Below are 5,000 nucleotides of genomic sequence, written 5' to 3'. Positions count from 1 at the left end.
CCTCCCAGCCTCTTCATCTCTCGTTCAACCTCTCATCACCCTCTCCTCTGTTCATCTTCTCCGTCTTCCTCCTCCTGCTCCTTGTCCTCCTGCTCCTCTTCTTCCCTGTCCTCTAACTGCTCCTCGTCCCTTTCCTCCTCCTGTTTCTCGTCCCCTTCCTCTTCCTACTGCTCGTCCTCCTCCTCCTCCTACTCCTCCACCACTTCCTCCTTCTGTTCCTCGTCCACTTCCTCCTCCTGCACCTCGTCCACCTCCTCCTCCTACTTCTCCTCCTCCTCCTACTCCTCGTCCTCATTCTCCTCCTCCAACTCCTCCTGCACCTCGTCCACCTCCTCCTCCTACTTCTCCTCCTCCTCCTCCTACTCCTCCTCCTACTCCTCATCCTCCTTCTCTTCATCCTCATCCTCTTCCTCCTACTCTCCCCCCTTATGTCGTTGCCCCCCTTCTCACCTGTCCCTAACGACCGCGGGAAAGAATCTTTCACCCGGACAAAACGACTCCCAGCGAGGTTGCTTCTCCTCTCGCGGCCGCAAGGAGGACGCGGCTGGCGAGGGGGCCGAGTCGGAGCATCGTTTCTGGTGGATTTCCTGCAGGAGTTTTTTTTATTTGTAATTGATGTCCTAACGGTGGTCATTAACTTCCTCTCTCCTCCTCTTCTTCTCTCTTCTTCTTCCTCTTTCTCTCCGCTGCAATGGTTCGAGGAGGGCGAGGGAGAAGGAGGGGTTAACAGGAGGAAGGGGGCACGGGAGGGAGGGAGAGAGGGGAACATTCTGAAGGATGTCGGAAACAGGAGTTATTTTTCGTCGCTTGTGTTCCCTTAGACGTGAAGATCTTGTGGGATTTAATGTTATATCATGAGTAGCCACTAATAGAGAACCGTTATTATTACTCTCTCTTGCTCTCTCTCTTTCTCTATCTCTCTATCTATCTATTTTTTTCTTTCTCTCTCTCTCTCTCTCTCTCTCTCTCTCTCTCTCTCTCTCTCTCTCTCTCTCTCTCTCTCTCTCTCTCTCTCTCTCTCTCTCTCTCTCTCTCTCTCTCTCCCTCTCTCTCTCTCTCTCTTTCTCTTTTTTTCTCTCTCTTTCTCTCTCTCTCTCTCTCACTCACCCTCTCTTCTCTCGTTCTCTCTCTCTCTCTCTCTCTCTCTCTCTCTCTCTCTCTCTCTCTCTCTCTCTCTCTCTCTCTCTCTCTCTCTCTCTCTCTCTCTCTCTCTCTCTCTCTTTCTCTCTCTCTCTCTCTCTCTCAATTCTTCTCTCCTACGACACTTATACGACTCTCAAACTTTTTCTCTTGTTTCCCTGATGTAAACGTAAAGACCAAGAACTCAAAAAGATCGTGCATGGCAATCCCAATGCGTTGCCTTGGTTTTCTCGAAGCAACGAAGGCGAGAGGGAGGTGTGAGTGTGGGTGTTAGTGCGTAGGTTGTAGCTTCGGGAATTCATGTTGCTTCGCTCTATCTGATCAGAGTTCGCATGCATTGGCTCCCTTCTGCGTCCGGAGAAAAGAAAAAGGTAAAATCACGTTTTCTATAATGATGAACAGTTACTGTGAAAGGGACGCGATGGGGAAAAGTACCCGACAAGTAACTATTCCGATTCCCTCTGCAACAAACGCCCTTATGGATTATTCATATACCTTTCTCTATACCCGGTAGGGAAATGAATAGTGAATGAAATTTAAAAAAAAAAATCTAAAAGTTTTGACGTAATGTTTGAATATTTAGGAGCGTCCGTTCATTTAGGAACTGGAAACTTTAAGTACTCGTCCGGTTGAAATGCCGCTGTGACAGATATATCCTTTTTGCAGATGTATGCATGCGTGTGTGTATTTATACATACATACATATTTGTTCTTATTTATGAATGAATATAGATAGATTGATGTGTGTTTGTGTGTGTGTGTGTGTAAATATCTATGTGTGCGTATATATATATATATATATATATATATATATATATATATATATATATATATATATATATATATGTGTGTGTGTGTGTGTGTGTGTGTGTGTGTGTGTGTGTATGTATAACTATATATATATATATATATATATATATATATATATATATATATATATATATATATATATATATATATGTATATATATATATATATACATATATATATATATATATATATATATATATATATATATATATATATATATATCCACATGCGTTTGGGGGGGGGGGAGAGAGAGGGGCGGAAAGGGGAGGGAGAGAGAGAGAGAGAGAGAGAGAGAGAGAGAGAGAGAGAGAGAAGAGAGAGAGAGAGAGAGAGAGAGAGAGAGAGAGAGAGAGAGAGAGAGAGAGAGAGAGAGAGAGAGAGAGAGAGAGAGAGAGAGAGAGAGAGAGAGAGAGAGAGATGGAGAAAGAGAGAAGGCTACGAAAATTATATATGACGAAACATGCCAAAGGAAACAGCGTTGTGTGTGTGCGTGCGTGTGTGTGTGTGCGTGTGTGTGTATGTGTGTGTGCTTGTGCGTGTGTGTGCGCCTTGTATGGTGCATGTCTTACTGGTATTTGCGTACCTTCTTTCCCCTTCATATGGTTTCCAACTCCATTCCACCCCGCAATTTACCTTCGTCCTTCCTCGCTTCCTTTATCTTCACCCCCCCCCCCTTCTCAGCAAGGGATCCAGCCGGGTAGGAGGAGGGAGGGGGAAGGGGACGCCGCTGCCGATATTGGTCGTCGTGCAACAGGTTGATGGTGTGAAACGGGTAGATGGAGAGAGAGGGAAGGGAGCGCAGCGAAAGGAAAGGGGAGAGGGAGAACTTGATGTCCTATGACACGGGGAAACGGGAAAGCAGAGCGAATAATGAGATAAGGAGAGAAGGGAGAGAAAGGGATGCATTATGAGCTCGAGGAAGGTAAAGAGAGGGCAGGAAGGAAGCGGAAAAGAGGAGGGGAAAGGGGCAGGAAGAGAAGGACATATAGAGCAGACGTGGTGGCCGTCAAGATATACTGCACAATAACACCTAACTATATTTGCCCTTTGAACTACAGGATGGTTTAAGAGACGTGGCAGGGGATGGAGGAGACAGAGGGAAGGCAGAACAGATCAGGGTATAGGGCAGGGGAGAGGCAAATGGGGAAGGGTGAAAGCGAGGAAGCTGAGGCAGGGTCAGGGACAGGGTCAAAGGTGAAGGGACAAGGTTGTGGTGAAAGGGCAGGGTCAAAAGTAAAGGGATGAAGTCAGAGGTGAAGGGACAAGGGTCAAAGGTGAAGAACAAGGTCAGAGGTGAAAGAACAAAGTCAAATGTTAAAGAACAGGGTCAGAAGTGAAAGGGCAGGGTCAAAAGTAAAGGGGTAAAGTCAGAGGTGAAGGGACAAGGTCAGAGGTGAAGGGACAGGGTCAAAAGTAAAGGGATGAAGTCAGAGGTGAAGGGACAAGGGTCAAAGGTGAAGAACAAGGTCAGAGGTGAAAGGACAGGGTCAAAGGTTAAAGAACAGGGTCAGAAATGAAAGGGCAGGGTCAAAGGTTAAAGAACAGGGTCAGAAATGAAAGGGCAGGGTCAAAGGTAAAGGGGTAAAGTTAAGGGTGAAGGGACAAGGTCAGGGGTGAAGGGAAAGGGCCAAAGGTGAGGAGACAGTGTCAAAGGGGAATGGGCAGGGTGAGATCCTGGAACGAACAAGCTATCGCAGAAACTGTAGATGAATGCGGGAAGAGAAAAGACCATGGAGAAAGGATTTTTTTGTGAGTTGAATCAACATTAAGAAGAGCCTTCTACTAGGGCGAAAGGGCGGCCAAAACAAACGAGTGGTAGGAGCAAGTGAGAGAAGGAGTGGGCGTGGCGAGTGAAAAAAAAACAGGACCAAAGACGCAGATCGCGAGCGAAACTGCAAATGAATTGATGTAAAAAGGTGCAAGGCGAGAAGAGGAGAGAGGCAAGAGCTCGAGGAGACGAAGGAGGGGCGGAATGCTGGAGAATGTAGTCGCGCAGCTCCCACTAAATCCAAGAGCGTTTTATGGGCGGGCGGAGGGACTCGCTGTATTGAATTAATGGAGGGCGGCAACGCAAGACTTATGACCCGGGCGAAGGGAGATGCCGCCGTGTGCAGGAAAAACAAACTTCAGTTGAATTCACGATCGTCTGAAAGTCAGATTCCTGAGTGAAAGGCACTCTGCCTGAAGTTCAGGAAAAATCGAACTGTCTGACGAGGCTGTTAGAGAGTTAAGTTATTGGTCCTTCTTAACAGAACCATAAAGCAGAAGGAGGAGAAGACTGTCCAGTTGAAATAAGACGTGTGTTTTAAAGAAGTTGCTGAAATGCCTGAAAAGGGAGTGTTCCACGAAATTGCCAGTCACTTCCCTGGACCAAAACTTTGTGTCGGCCCCCGAATGGGTTGTAAAATTATTGTCACTATTGTCATGATTTGTCATGTGATCATGGCACCATTACCTCTCCCTGCCATAAATGATACTACATCTCTAAGATGTCGGTTTTAGTCGAGTAATTGCATTTTCCTGTGTACATAGTCTTGTCATCAAGATGCCTTGTGTATTTTCTCCATGTATGAACATAAACCTACGACATACATTTCTACATTTACTCCGGAATACAAGAGGAATAAGAACGAGTACTGTCTGGCTTGTCATCGGAAGATTGTTAGCTTTGTTTTATATCAATACAAATTTCTTTTTAATTTTGTAATGGATTACTGCTGTATTGTATGTCCTCATGTTCTGATTGGATGTCGTGCCAGGCTGAGCTGTGCTTACATGAACTTACTTAATTTAACTTGTTTGTTTGATTCGTTTCAGCATGTCTCACTCTCTTCCCCTCTGTCTATTTGTCTTTCTATCTCTCTTTCCTTTTGTTCATCTCTCCCTCCAATTATATCTTTCTTCTCTGCCTAAACATGTATTTATCAAGATGTCTCTTTTTGTTGATCAATTTATCTATTATCCTACCTTTTTTTCAATTATATTCTCTACATCTAACATTAATTTCAGGGACAGAAGCTATGAATGTGAACTTGTAACTCTGTTCCAAA

General features: G+C 45.1%; 1 protein-coding gene across 2 annotated transcripts in view; it reads left to right on the top strand.

The window, feature by feature from the left end:
- LOC113822855 (protein amalgam) overlaps window positions 1-1,917 on the top strand; it is a 470,613-nt gene extending 468,696 nt beyond the window's left edge. For both annotated transcript variants that reach the window (XM_070142542.1, XM_070142539.1), the window contains one exon: window positions 1-1,917. This exon is cut by the window's left edge and continues 1,164 nt beyond it. The gene's annotated coding sequence lies outside the window, so the exon portion shown is untranslated.
- Window positions 1,918-5,000: the final 3,083 nt, after the last annotated feature.

Source organism: Penaeus vannamei, chromosome 3 (assembly GCF_042767895.1).
Source record: "Penaeus vannamei isolate JL-2024 chromosome 3, ASM4276789v1, whole genome shotgun sequence".
Classification (NCBI taxonomy): Eukaryota; Metazoa; Arthropoda; class Malacostraca; order Decapoda; family Penaeidae; genus Penaeus; species Penaeus vannamei.
This window is presented reverse-complemented; position numbering and strand designations above follow the sequence as displayed.